This window comes from Camelus ferus, chromosome 13 (genome assembly GCF_009834535.1).
Source record: "Camelus ferus isolate YT-003-E chromosome 13, BCGSAC_Cfer_1.0, whole genome shotgun sequence".
In the NCBI taxonomy this organism is placed as follows: Eukaryota; Metazoa; Chordata; class Mammalia; order Artiodactyla; family Camelidae; genus Camelus; species Camelus ferus.
The window spans coordinates 9,020,398-9,036,578 of record NC_045708.1 but is presented as its reverse complement, the minus strand read 5'-3'; positions in this window follow the sequence as shown (position 1 = coordinate 9,036,578).

The following is a 16,181-nucleotide window of genomic DNA, read 5'->3' as shown; positions in this document are numbered from 1 at the left end:
GGGTTTTTTCCATCACACTTCTAATACTACATTTTTAGAACCAAGCACATTAATAAATCTGTTTAAAAGTTCGGAATTTCCCACACAGATGTCCCTAAGGAGCAGCATTCACTCCTATTTCAGAACCACTGGTAGAACAAGCTCAAAGGCCAGTGCAGTTCTGTTCTGGAGAATACAAAGGGAAGTTTATTAAAGACTTCATCTTCCTTGAAGGCAGAATTAATTCACTAACACACCGCCATGAGAGCATGAATAAAACATATAGGTTGGCAACAAAGACATAAAGTGAAAATATTTTTCAGCGGGAAACAGCAAGCAGCCTGAGAAGGAACAGAAGATAAATCAGGTAGAGAAATATGCAGATAGAGCAGAGGTGGTGAAGTCTCAGTCTGCATTTGCTTCCCCAGATCCGAAGTTCCTGTCCCTTCACTGGGCATCTGTGGACAGGATGGCCCATCCTCCCTACCCAGACAGCACTCATTCAGCATCGATGTGAGCCGTGTGTGACACAAGTCCCCACTTCTCACCGGCTACACCTACGTTCTGGAGAAGCTTTGCTCTCTCTTTTTCTCAACCTTGATTTTTGTCTAGAATTCACTCATCACCCTTGCTCTCCTCTATCGAGATTTTGCCTCTCAGAAGCAAGCATTTTGATGAAATCTTCCCTGAGGGCTTATATTAGATTCGTATGGCTGCTTTAAAAAGGTACCACAAACTGGATGGCTTAAGACAACAGAAATTTATTCTCTCATAATTCTGAAATCAAAGGGTTCCTTGTGGGGGCTCTAAAGGGCAATCTGTTCCACGGCTCTGTCCCAGATGCTGGTGGTCGCCTTGACCTTCCTTGGGGACTTGGGGACACATCTCTCCAAACTGTCTTCACATGGCCATCTTCCCTGAGTCTATCTGTGCCTCACATGGTCTTCTAATGGGAATACCAGTCATTGGATTTAAATCCAGTACAACCTCATCTTAACCAATTACATCTGCAAAGACAGTATTTCCGAATAAGATCACATTCTGAGGTTCCTGGTAGACGTGAATTTGAGGGGAGGGACACTATTTCACCCAATACAGGAGCAGCGCCCGCATTGGTGGTTTCATTTTTATATGAATTCCTACATAAACACCATCAGCAATTAATCAAATGCTCTGGCCCACTGTGGTGGGACCGCATATGTATATTTTAAGTCCCAAACATATTCTATGCCCCTTGAGAGTGAAAACAGAGTTGTCCTTGCCTGAATTATCCAAACAGTGGTTAAGTACAAGTGTTCCCTCAATCAATATTACAGATTGATAAAGACCTTGTAGATTTATAATTTAAATGCAGTCTGTGAAACAGAAGCATATTGGCCGTAGCTTAGCAAGAACTATAGGCCTGCACTCTGAATTCACTTTTCATCCAATTTACCTTGATTGTTTCCCTCCTCCGCCCCTCCCAAACATTCAAATTTGTTGTCATCACCAGATTCTTTGGCTAACAATAGAAATAATGATACCTGTCCAGAGCCTCCCAGACAGGTTCAGAAGGCATGGCATTCCTTTGTCACAGACATCATTGTTTAATATTAGGCAACCATACACATATCAAAGCCAAGACAGCACCTGCCAATACCTGCCAGGGCGGAGACACCTGAACTAGATTCATAAGCATATGAATCAACCTGTGTGAGGCTCTACTGAAAACCTATCTATTGTCCAAGTTATGATTAACTTTAATTGTAGAGCAGTGGTTTTGCCCCCAAGTGGACTCTTCACAATGTCTAGAAACAAATTGGATTGTCACAGCTGGGTTGGGGGTGCTAGCGGCCTCTAGTGGTAGAAGCCAGGTAGGCGGCAAAACATTCTGCCACACGCAGGATAGATAGCCCCTTCTCCAACAGAGAATTATTTGGCCCCAAATGTCAGAATATTGAGAAGCTCTATTGTAGATTATTCTGCGTCTGTTTTCCAGTCTCACCATTAGACATTTGTCTGCTGACTTGGAGTACGAATCAGGAATTCATTAGAGTATTTCTCAACATATAATGGAAAAGAATCTGAAAAAAATATACATGTATGTACATGTATAACTGAATCGCTTTGCTGTACACCTAAAACTAACATTGTAAATCAACTACACTTCAATAAAAAAAGTTTAAAAATAAAGTGTAGAAAGAAAAAAAAAGAAAAGGAGTATTCCTCAGCCTTTTTCTTCCCTTACTTCCCCCATCCCAGAAGCCTTTTTAGACATTTTTTTCCCTAATGCCCTTCCCCTACCATGACATTTTAATACCACAGATATACTGTATATCTGTTTATGTTCTGTATGTACACCTGGTTTTTACACTCTAGTGAAATTCTATGGCTATAGTTACTTAAGAGCAAACAAATATTTTAGCAGGGAATAAATTAATCTTCTATGTAAGATTATAAATAGCTTTTTTAAAAAAAATTGTAAAATACACATAACATTTACCATCCAAATCATTTTTAAGGGTACAGTTCGGTAGTGTTAAGTACATTCACATTTTTGTGCAACCACCACCACCATCCACCTCCAGAACTCTTTTTCATCTTGTAAAACTAAAACTCCGCACTGATTAAAATGTAACTCCCCACTCCAGCCTGCAAGCCAGTCCCTGGTGACCACCATTCTACTTTCTGGCTCTATGGCTTTGACTACACTAGTTACCTTATATAAGTGGAATGAATCATACAGTATTTGTCGTTCTGTGACTGGCTTATTTCACTCAGCATAATGTCCTCAAGGTTCATCCACACTGTAGCATGTGAGAGAATGTCCTTCCTTTTTAAGGCCAAATAATATCCCATTGCATGTTTACACCACATTTTGGTTATCCATTCATCCGTCAATAAATGCTTGGGCCGTGTCCACCTTTTAGTGAAATACTGCTGTGAACAGTGGTGTACAAAGATCTAAGATTGTGCTTTCAATTCTTTTGGGGGTATACCCAGAAGTGTGGTTGCTGAATCAGTTGGTAATTTTACTTTTACTTTTACTTTTTGGAGGAACTGCCATATGTTTTCCATAGTTGAGGTACCATTTGACATTCCCACCAACAGGGCACAAGGGTCCCAATTTTCCCACACCCTCATCAACACTTATTACTTTCTATCTCTTTGATAGTAGTCATCCTAGTGAGAGGGAGGTGATATCTTATTGTGGCTTTGATTTGCATTTCCTTAATGATTATTGATGTTAATCATTTTGTCATATGCTTATTGGCCATTTGTATATCTTCTTTGGAGAGATGTCTATTCAAGTTTGTTGTTCATTTTTTTTTAACCGCGTTGGTTGTTTTTTTGTTGTTGAATTGTAAGAGGTTTTTTTTTTTCTAAATATATATATATTTTAGGTATAAACCCCTTATCAGATATATGATTTGCAAATATTTTCCCATTCTTGGATTGCCTTTTGACTCTGTTCGTTGTGTATTTTGATGCACAAGAGTTTTTAATCTTGATGCAGTCCAATTTATCTATTTTCACTTTTTTTTGCTTTGTTTTTTGTTTCTTATTTTTTTAATCTATTTTCACTTTTGTTGCCTGTGCTTTTGGTGTTATATCCAAGAAATCATTGCCAAATCCAATGTCATGGAGATTTCCCCCTGTGTTTTCTTCTATAGTTTTAGCTCTTATATTTAGGTCTTTGTTTCATTTTGAGTTAACTTCTGCATGTGGTGTAAGGTAAAGATACAACTTCATCTTTTTACATGTGGATATCCAGTTTTCACAAAAAAAAGAATGGTCTTTTCTTTGTTGAAAATACTACCTTTTCACTATTGAATGATCTTACCACCCTTCTTGTAAATCATATGACTTTATACACAAGGGTTTATTTCTGGGCTTAAAAATGGCTTTTAAATATAAATCTATCTCCTGTTTCTACTTAAAATATGTTTCAGTCTTTGAAAAGTTTTTGGTATTTTGTTTTGCTTTTAAGAATTTATGGCCAAGAATTTTAAAATGTTTTATGGCTTGAATTTTGTATCCCCCAAGAAACCAATTTTTGCCCCTGTTAAGAAAGCATGAACTCTAATCAATACCATTCTGATTAAGGGAGAAAAAAAAAATTAGTACAAAGGTTGAATACATTGTCAAAATAGGGATGTTGTATCTGCAGCATATTATTCTTTTTTAATAATGAATGCTATTCATGCCAAATGTCTCTACATTTTAAGATCAGGACTATGCTTAGCAGAGCCAAAGAGGCAGCCTGCCCCAAACCAACTAGAACCCCTAACAATGAGAAAACTGAAGCTCTCATTCCTCATACTGTGATTGCCTAAGCTAAAAATATCAGCAAACTAGGACTCCATTTGGGCAAGAGAGGGACCTTGCCTCTTTCTAGATATGCAGTCTGTAAAGATGGCAATATGAAAAGTTTAATATTAATAATACCTGAGAACAAATGTCAAAAAAAAGTTACTAGCAAGACTGAAGCCCCTTAATATCCTTTTATACCAATCAGGGTTATGTCTACTTTCAGAGAGAGAGAGACCAAAGCATGAGAAAGCCACACGCCCTGGGCAATGTTTTTCCTTATTTGTATGATACACCTGCTTCATATAATGTCCCCAAGCTGGGGCATAACAACAAAGTATAGATAAGAGAAAGCAATTCTGCAAAGGGATAAGATTAAAATAACATCAATTTATGTAGACCTGCAGTGTGGGCTGGAGACCCAGGAGAGACAATAGTCCAGAGGAAGCCTGAAGGAAGTCTGCTAAAGAATTCCTTCTTGCTTATGGAGGCCAATCTTTTTGTTCTATTCATGCCTTCAACTGATTGGATGAGGCCCACCCATATTATGGAGAGCAATCTGGTTTATGCAAAGTTTATGGATTTAAATGTTAATCTCATCCAGAAACACCCTCCCAGTTGATAATACAATTAACCATCACAAAGATACAGTAATACAATAAAATCCGATTGTTCCTAATATTAATGGAAATGTAGCATTGGTACTTAAGTATTTTGTAGTAATATTAAATTAGATAATGGTACAGTAAGAATTCTTTTTTTTTTTTCCCTGTCAGTGATTTCTGTATTGGAGGCCATGCTTGCTGATAAACTTGGTTTTTCACAGATCTACCATATTTCTCCTTAAAAGGGAGCACTAAATACTTGCTGCTGAATCTTCTGCATTTGATTACACTTTGTTTTTCTGTACATGTGAACTTCTTAGTGAAGATTATTCCTATGGAAAGGGAAAAAATGTATTAAATCAAAGAAAAGACAAGCTTCATCATGTTTATAGATCTTTTAGCGTTTCTTTAGCTGCTGATTAACATGTGGCATTCAGACAAGTCATGACGTGAGGTCTGAGAGAACTTGTCACTGCTTCAGACTATTTTATAACATACATGATTTATTTTTAATATAAACATCTTTAAAAAACATTATCAACCAGTAGAAAGAAATGTATTTCCAGTAAAGCACTTTCAAATTCCTAGAGGAAAATTCACTTTTGTTCCAGCATGCGTACACATACACACACACAGAGCATTTATTAGGAAAAATATTATATGAGATGACATCTAAAAGCAAAAATAAGAAAACAAATAAATAGAACATCAAGCATAAAAATTTTTTTCTCTTAAATATCCCTTTTTTCTTGAAATTCTATAGGAACAGAATCTGATGTACTTTATCCTCATATTTTTCCTTTGGCTTTGCATTCTTTACCTGATTTTACCCTAACGTTCACATTTAGATTAATTGAGCCAGAGTTGTGACCGAGTTGCCATCTGTAGCACTTAAGCTAAGTGTCAAAGTGAGGTTTAGTTAGTCCAGAGCCATTCATTCACTCAGCATAGACTTAGTGAGAGCAAAGCAGACCCTGGCCCTACCTCCACGGGACTGGGATTCAGTCAATGGATTAAGGGACAGGCTGTCTGGTCTGAAAGTCAGGTCTTGTGTGCCATCACTAACTAACCTTGCGGCTTCATCTCATTTATTCCCCCTCACTCAGCCCTTTGCCCCCGTCACATTGCTGGTTCTCTTCCCAGATCCTCCTCTTCCAGGAAGCCCTTCTCCCATGCATCCATGTGTTCACATCCTATTCACCTGTCTCTTTGTGAGCCATTCCCTGGTCCTTCCTTGTCCCACAGTAGAGAGAAATCCCCTCTGTCGGCCTATCTCTAAACTCTCTGTACTCCCTAGACTCATGGTCTGCTTGTATCATATTTAGAACTTTCTACCTTGTAATCCTCGTTATTTGCATACATAAAATATCTCTCCCACTAGATTATTAATTACCTCTGGACAGAGTCCAAGGCTAGGTTTATTCTTGTCACACCTGTCACCAGGCCACACAAACAATACATGCGGCTGATGGGATGAGTAAATTACCCTTATTTGGTCTAATTTGAAAAGTGAGTTGGGGTACAAACACCAACATTCCAACATTCCAGTTCTGTAAATGTTTTCAGTGACAACTTTCGTCCTGTTTTCCCATACGTATTTAAAGATCTAATTAACAATATCTCAAGCACGTAGGGAAGTCTGGATCCAAAACCTTGACCTGAAAGGGTGCAAAACAAGCTTCTCAGGTCTGTATTTGGACTCTGTGCCTAGTTAGTGCTGGGTTCAAATCCTATCTCTACTTACTTACTAGCTGTATGACCTCGGACAAGTTCACTAAACCTTTCCAGGCCTCAGTGAATAACAATAATTATACCAAAAGTATAATCATCATCATCATCTTCTTCATCATCATCTTGCCTCAGCAGCAGGTCGTGAAGTTAGAGATAATGTGTATGAAACATTTATCACGGCGTCTATCACATAGAGTAGCAAGATGCTCATTAAACAGAGACACCATTTCTGTCTCCTCTATATTTGTCACCGTGCCTTACCCGTAGCAGGTACTCAAGCAAGTTTGTAGAGTGAGTAAACGGAAGATGAGATGATGAGTTCAGTGTACTGTAAAGACAGCATCTCTTTGAACATGAACTGGGAGCACGTCCCTCACTCAGGTGCAGAGCAAGAAACCCTAGGAAGATGAGGCTGGGATGGACCTCACCAAGGTCCTAAATATAGATGAACATATTTAATGTTTATTCTCTTAGCATTTCAGAGAGAAAACTATTTTAAGGTAAACTTCTTTTTAAAAAAATCTTAAGAATCAAAATCAAATTGCTAATTTATTACCTCTAATATGGTTAATTTCCTTTAGAATCCAGGCAGGATAATCTCATGCAGTGTTGGCAATTTCTGAATAGCAATTCACAGAACAGAAGTGGAGTCTTGCTTTTCAGTGGATTCGCATTATAGCCAAGACTTCTCAGGTGCAGAAAGCGGGAGAGCCCAAGATGGAAGGGGTAGGCCAGTGTGCAATTCTGGCAAACTTCTGGGAAGGGTGCAGAAAAATGAGGCTGAGGCCACCCTGGCCATCAGAAAGGCATCTGATGGCATTCTTGGCTGAGAAAATGACTTCTGCAGAAACTGCTTTCCCAACTCTAGGAAATGGAGGTGAATCCTATTCCCAATTTGGCCCTAAAATTGAGAAGAAAGCAGTCACGGGAACATGGCTGCAGGATAGAGAGGCCAGTCAACTTGCAGAAAGCACCCATGTCACATGGTGGCCCAGTGACCAATGATTTAACTGTTAAACTACAGATCGAGAAAGAAACACCAAACAGGCTACAATGTGAATCCACTTAAAATTCAGTCTTAGTGTCTTGATTCCACTTTCTTGTCAGCCTTACGCATTAAAATTCATGACAATTCTTGTAGGAAATCTTAAAACGAAGTCAGGATTGGAGAGGGAGGGTACAGCTCAGTGGTAGAGCGTGTGCTTAGCATGCACGAGGTCCTGGGTTCAATCCCCAGTACCTCCTACATAAATAAATAAACAAAAATATTAAACTTAATTACCGGCTCCCCCTAAAAGAGTCAGGATTTTCAGGATCTATGGCACTATTTATACTAGTTTAGGTTTTTCTTAAAGAAGGCTGTCACTGCATGTGTGGATCATATCCACATTTTTAATGATGTCTTGCTATTTATCAATTTTATCAATAAATAGTATTTTGCAAGTTGGTCCAGTATTAATTTTTATTGTATGATATTCATAAATATTATATTCATTAGTTAATATTTTAATGTCTTTGCAGTAGGCACATTAAAGTGTTAGTGTAATGTTTTCGTTTTCATTTTCTTTTTCGTTTAAAATCAGTCTTAGCCTGTTTAAACACTTTTGGTAATTCAGTTTATATTTTGACACATGACTTTTAAAAACACTTAAATTGTAATTCAATTAAAGAGCTGTGGTGGTAACTGCAAGATATTCAGAGATCCGGTAGCTTCAAGAAGTTTATTATCCTAAGGATATATTTATAATAATAATAACGATAATTCTAAATATGCAAAGGAAATATGTGAAATATCAGTAATATCTGCAGGGATAGCAGGAAGAACAGTAATAATCGGTAGCATTTTGGAGCATTTATTATGTGCCGTGTATAGGCGTTATCTGATTTAATCCACGTGGCTCAGAATGTGGGAGGAATAAATTCCCCAAAGGAAGAGGAGGGTAGCGCGGGGAGGGTGGGGAGGTGGGGACAGGTAACAAAGAAGCAAACCACAAAAAGTAACAAGAATAGTTCCTGCTTAAAATGGATTTTATTTCTTTCTTTGGGGGGAGAGGTAATATTTATTTATTTTATTTATTATCATTATTATTTTTTCTTTAATGGAGGTACTGGGGATCAAACCCGTGACCTCGTGCATGCTAAGCATGCGCTCTGCCACTGAGCTATACCCTCCTCCCCACAACAGATTTTATTTCTTTAAAGCTCATTGCAGTTACCAATTTAGATAGCTCTGACACGATGGTTATTTTTGCTTTGTCAATGAAGGAAATTCAAACGAACGCAGTGTGCTGTTGGGGGTTAGGTGCTCTGTGTCAGAAGACATATGTCCTGGCATCACTATTGGCAGTTATGTGACCCCGAGTAAGTTACACATTTTCTCTAAGCCTCAATTCCTAAATCAGGGGTAGGATTAAATGAGATAATATGTGCAGATCCCTTGATTTATAGAAATGATAGCTATTATCATCATGTATCTTATGGTAGCTGGCTCAGAATTTCACTGAGACAGACTCAATTACTGTTGCTCATTCAACATAGGTTTCTACTCTTGAATATCAAAAGTTATGTGGATAGTCTGATTTGGAGACCAGCAATGGGTTGGGAATTCCTGCTGGCTCCAACTGCTGCATTTCCAAAATCCAAATGTAAAAAATGAAGTGTGTGGTGGGCTCTGAGTGGACTCTGGTCCATTCCATTTCTACACAGCACGTTAGGTTTGGAAGGTTCCAGAAAGCTTTGTGAAACTACCCATTCTACTGCCTGGCTCCCCTGGGAACTACCACCCACAAAAAAACAGGAATTAAGATCTTGTTACGTGAGATCCACCTGTGGTCCTTAGGAACCCCCCAAACTCATCACTGAAGCTTTGTCACCACCAGAATCAGATGACCTTTGCCATTAATTTAATAGGCAAGCATCCGTTTATTCACGTCCCACCATCAGCATTCTGCCCTCGTTGCTAGGGATTTGAAGATGAACTGAATGAATAACTTTGCCTTCTTTAAATAGAGAAAGACCAACAGAAAGATAGAAGTTTAAAGTTTGGTGGAATAAACTTGGTTATTTGCCTACCCAGGCTCTATTCCTCTTTATCTTAATAGGAGCCAGATTATGTTCAGGCATCCTCCCCAAGAGGATGTCCAGTCTTGGAGGTGGAGCCTGATTAGGCTAATCCAATCAGGATAATCCCATTCCTTTTTCTGTAATTGATGGAGAAGCCAGAATTAAGCCGAATCAGTGTGTGTCATTCTCCTGGAAACTGGTTATTGGACTGGGGTCAGGCACAGGATCATTTATGGAAACAAACAGAGTTAAGGGCAAGATGCAAATCCCATGGCTGATAGAGTCTCTTCTTTCTGTCCCCTTCCCTCTTCTTCGCTCTTGCTAGACGTGAACAAAAAAACTTGCCACCCCAATTTTCCCTGGCAGTCACTGTGACCATAAGTGAAATCAGCTTAAATGGAATGCTTACATATGGAAAGAGAGAAGGACCAAGAGGGTGAGGAAAGAGCGTGTGTCTGACCCTGCATGTTGGGAACCTGCCTTATCTCGGATCAGCACTGTCCAATAAAAATATAAAGCAAGTTATGTAAATAATTTAGAATTTTCTAGTAGTTCCTTAAAAAAGAGTAAAAAGCATTGTTGTAACTCATGCTGTCTGCATGAAATATTCAAATAAACACACAACAATCTCAAAACAAGAACAAAATCTGGCTCATCTATCTCAACTTCAAAACTTGCTATGAAGCTACAACATTATAGAGTGTGGTACTGCCATAAGGACAGACACAGATCAATAGACTAGAACCAAGCGTCCAGAAATAAACCCATATATTTATGATCAATTGATTTCTGACAAAAGTGCCAGACAATTCAATAGGGAAAGAACAGCCTTTTCAACAAATGGTACAGGGACAACTGGGTAGCCGCGGACAAAAGAGGGAAGTCAAATCACTACTTCTCCCACCATACACAAAAATTAACTCAAAATGGATCAGACACTTCCATGCAAGAACTAAAACAGTAAAGCTCTTTAGAAGACTAACCACATAGGAGTAAACCTTCATGAACCTTGAGTAGATGATTTCTTAGCTGTGACAACAAAAGCAACTAAAGAAGAAAAAAGATAACTTGGACTAGATCAAAACTGAAAACTTTTGTGTACCCAAGAGTCACTGTCAAGAAAGTGCAAGGCAACTCAGACAATGGGAGAAAATATTTGCAAATCATATATCTGATTAGGGTCTAGTATCCTGAATATATCCTCTTGTAACTCAACAATAAGAAGAAAAAGCTCAATTTTTTCAAAGGGGCAAAGGATTTGAATAGACTTTTCTCCAAACAAGACATGCAAATGGCCAGTGAGCCATGAAAAGGTGTTCTATGTCATTGGTCATAGGGAAATGTGAATCAAACCACAGTGAGGTAGCACTTCATATTCATCAGGATGGCTATCATCAAAAGGCAGACAATAACAAATGCTGGTGAGGAACAGGTACAACAGCTGGAACCCTCATACATTGCTGGTGGGAATATAAAATGGTGCAGCAGCTTAGAAAACAGTTTGGCAAGTCTTTGAAAAATGAAATATCAGAGTTACCACAGAAACTGGCAATTCCAGTTTTGTTTTCCAAGAGAATTGAAAACATATGTCCACTCAAAAACTTGTACACAGATATTCAATATGGCATTACTGATAATATCCAAACGTGCAAACAACCCGTCAACTGATGAATGAGTAAATAAAATGTGCTACATTCATACACCGGAACACCCTTTAGTCATGAAACAGAATGATGCACTGATAAGCACTGAGACATGCTTCAACAAGAATGAATCTGGAAAACATTATGCTGGGTGAAAGAAGCTAGACACAAAAGACCGTATTTGTGTGGTTTCATTTATAATAAATACCCAGAATAGGTGAATCAAATCTATAACACAGAAAGCAGATTAGCGGTTGCCATGTCGTGGGGGAGAGAGGAATGGGGAGTGATTGCAAATAAAGATGGGGTTTCTTTAGGGGGTGATGAAAAATTTTTGGAATTCGACAGTGGTGATGGTTGCACAATGTTGTAAATATGCTAAAAATCACTGAAATACTTTTAAAAAGTGAATCTTATGTGGATTATACCTTAATTTTTTAAATTGCAAAGGCAGCCAAATCTCTGTCACTGAATTCCATGAATAATTTGCAATAAAATGAGCAGGAAGGACTCTGAAATATCTTAACTGCGAATGTTTTATACTGAATACATTTCTTGGTTCGGAAGAGAATCTTCTGATTCCCATCAAAATGGCAAGGCAATACAGGTTGTTGTTTCTTTTCTCCCAAAAACCAATCTTGGAGAAACTATTTGGGGGGGAAAAAAAAGGAAAAAAAAAAAAAAACCCCACAGGAATGTGGCTTGCATAAACTAAGAAGAACAGAGAATAATAACAAACAGAAACTTTAGCTAAAACCTGTCTTGATGTGGTTGTAGGAATATTAGTGATTCTAGCCTGGGTGGTAGCAGCTGGCAGTGGTACCCAGAGGTCAGGGTGGAGGAAAGACCTCAAGTCCTGCCTTTGCTTCTCCCCACAAATGCCCTGCAACAATGATTACCTCCCCCCTTCACCATGGAAATCCTAGACCACTGGTGTCTGAGAGCGTTACAAGTCCCACCTGGGCTGAGGCACTGGTGTGGGAGTCGATGTACATTACATGCATGTGTGTGCACACATGCACATATAATTTATACACATACAGATTTATATGTGTCTCTACATGTAGTATATCCATAAACATCTTGAATTTATTAATTGTACTTGTCAGATCTTTGCTGTGTATAACATACAGAGAGAGGGAACAAACTGTGCACCAAAACACAGAACACACCATCTTTTTCTGCACATTTTTGAGTACATATGGGAAAAAAAAATGCAGACCATGAATTAAGCCATAAAAGAAACCTCAGTAAATTCCAAAGGAGCCAGGATCATATACACCATATTGACCACATTCTTTAGCTATAATGCAAGAAAATTAGAATTTAACAATAAAGGATGACCACAAAAATGCCACATGCCTGGAAATCTATACATTAAGAAACAATCTATAGGTTGTAGAGGAAATGAAAAAGGGAAATTAGGAAATTCTTAGAACTAGGTAATAATAAAAACATTTCTTCATAATGGTGACAATCCAATAAAGATCACTTCTGTCATGAATGCTGCTGTGTTTACGTGGCATAGCCCACAAGATGGAACCTCTTACTAAAGGGTGAAATTGCATGATTTTTAACATTGAATCCATAAGGGAGCTGGATTTTTTAGGAGACCAAACTGTGGTGCACACGGTCCAATCATTAAGAGCTTGTTTTTTTTGTTCCCTGAAAATCAATACTTTTCTATACTCAGTGAAGAAATAACTCAATGACGTGTTGTTAGAAATGATATTAATATCACACCCATATGCTTAGCACAACAAGAAGAAATGCTTCCCGTGCCAACAGCAACTGAAGAGGAAACAGGAATTCACACTCCGCTCCTTCCCAAGCGGAAATGGAATCTTCCAGAAGGAGGCTGGGGTAGCCTGGAAAGTGAGCACTGGAAAGAGACATCCTGGGAGATCTGCCCGTAATGTCTGGTCCTTCTTCGAACTTGTTCATGACTATGTGAGACAGTCACCAAGTATTCACTGCCATTTACAACAACACAAACTGCGAGGAATTTCTAATTTAGCACATGGAGAGGGCAAGGGTTGTTTTCCCCTCCCAGACATAATACCCCACTTTTGACAATGGCATCCTAAATTTTCTGTGGGAAATTGCCTTTCTCTGCTCCCAGACTGCGTCATTCATGTGGATGCCACCCTAAGCTTGAAGGATGGGGACAAATCCAGGCCTGACCAGTGGGTCCAGCATTTCCTGGGCACAGCGATCAGTTTAGATCTGGGAGGATGGGTCTGTAATCAATCTGCCCTTTCGGAGATTTTTGCAAGGTTTTTGTTGAAAGAGACCCTCTCTGCCCTTTCGGAAACAGGCAATGAGGTATGTAAGTCTGGAGCAGCTTGGGGTCATAGTTGAGATTTATCACTGGCAAGAGAAATCACTGACCAATAAAGCAACTAGTGAAAAAAAAAAAAAAAACAAACCAACTGGATTTGGAACCAGACTTCTGGCTGAACCTATCCATCATGAACAAACTCTGGATCCCTTCCTAAAAGAGAAGGAACAGCACGATCCCGTTCACTGAAATCGGTAACTAGTATTCTTAATTTTAAAATGTGCTTTATTTTGTTTATAGAGCAAAGAGCTATAACGAACTTAAAAAATAGGTTGAATTTTAAAATTAATTTGGAGAGCTGTCTGTACACCCAACAGCCATTAAACATTCTATAGATGCTGCTAGTTTGAGAAATCCACATGGGTTTCTTCCTCACATCCCCTTCCTTCCTTCCACGGTGGATTTACATCATTCCCGTCCTATACGGAAGTATATCTTTTGGACCCCTTTTGCAGACACCTGTTGGAAAAACTTTTTACTGGGAAATGATGAGACTTCCACTTGTGTAAACACTTTGGCCCTTTTTGCTGGTTTATGGGCAGATTTTTTGGTTGCTCTTCAGTGCTGCCATCTTGAAATTGGCCATAAATCACACTCTCTGCTCCTCTGAGAAGGGCTTTATAAAGAAAAAATAAACAACGACAGGACTTAGGAAGGGAACAGAGAACACGTGTATTAAATTGTGAGCATATTTGTATGCCTGAGTGATCTTTGATGGGGAAAACCAGATTACCTATCAATATTTACATTAAGAGAACAAAAGTACCTTCACCCTTAATCAGATTTTAAACCTATTCTTGCTTTCAGTCTCATTTGCACTTGAAAAGAGCTGTCAGTCAGGAATTCCCCCCTTCCCCCTTTGGTTACTGGATGGATGATGCTCTTGGAAGAGAATAATTTTCTTTTTTAGGCTACAACATGCTTCACAGCTTTAAAGTGCTCCTCTTCTTAAAATCACGTGGGCTTTATTTCTCAAGCCTTGAGTTAGAGGGATATTGCCCCGGATAAAAATATATCCCTGGAGAAAGATTATTTGCAATTCAGAAACGTTAGCCTCGCGCTTTTGGTGGCAGCCAAGGAAGTTGGGACCGTTATAGTAATATAATTTATAGTTTCTAAAAAACATAATTGTTTTGGCTCAAGTAATGCAAAGATGAGTCCTTCTCCTGACAGCTCAGCAGGTCTCCCAGGCTGTGATTGTCAAAGTGGTAGAGACGAACAAAAAAAAATCGATTCTGTCACACTGAAACTTATTGCTGAGGTTTTTCATTAAAAAAAGAAAGAGGAAAGAACAAGTCAACCCCAGGAGTCCTGAACACATCCGTGAGGTGTGAAAAGCAGCAAGAAACCTAAATCAAACTGAATTTAAAGATTTCTGAGAGAAGCCCTCCCCCAACCACGCTACCAACCCCGGGTTAAGACGTTTGATTGCTGATTAGCAGGCCTGCCTGCTCCTCTGTTGTCTTTGCATTAACGACCATCAGCCGCTCTCTTCCCTACGGGGATTCTTGGTATTTGAGTTCTGAAATGGGTTTGCCTTGGCTTTGCCAGTTCCTTTTGGCAGGAGGCAGTCACAGGTGGCTCGGTGCCTGGCGCACGTGCGGCCCCACCTGGCCCTCCTCCCTGGGTTCCCGTTAAGTGCTGTTTAGTTCTCATGCTGAATAGTCTCGAACTTTCTGCGTAAATCACGTTTGCGTTGCTCTCTGAGCTCCCTAACAGGGTGCAGCCCTGCAGGCCTCTGCTCTCAGCTGTCTTGGAAATGGAGAATGACAGGGGCTGGGGATCCCTGCCTTCCATCACTCTGGGGCTGGGGTGCCCCCATTTCCCACCGAGCCCCTTGTTGGGGTGCACGCTGCGAAGTGACGCCCGACACCCCCATCCCTGTTCCCCGCGGTGGTTAAGGACCAAGGCTGCCTTCCGCCATCGTCCACATTTCCTTCCCTCGCCCAGCCCCTAGTCTTAAGCCAAGAGAACAGTTTCAATTCTCCCATTTCATGGCTCTTTAAAATAATGTGGTGATGTATAGCGGAAAGGCGGTCGTCTTTGAAATTTCACCCAATTTTGTGACTTAAGGCTACTTGATGGCGGTTCCCACTTCGTGAGATCTTCGTAGACAGTGTAAAGAAAGAGGCCCCCTGGGACCTGGTACCCAGAACGGAGGGACAGGTCAGCGTCAAAAGCACTGAGTTTTGTTTTTGCTTTGTTCTTTTAAGAGGCAGAAATGACACTGACTTGGCCGGTTTTTAAAATTTCTACCCCTTAGGCACTCACTGACTGCCAAGCCACTTTAAATTTGATCCCTCCTAAGCTGGAACATTTCTTCCTTTCTTTACAACACCGCCCTGTTTATGTGGGGCGACGCACCCCCTCGTGGCCAGATGAGGTGTTGCAGCTAATTTCCGTTTCTCTCATTCAGGCTCTTTTTTTTTTTTTAGATGCAAAATCACTTCCTGACCTAGATGCTAGCAGATGTGTTAGGAGAGGGTTGAGGTCACAGGAGATGGGATACGGAGGCTGACTTCGAGGAGG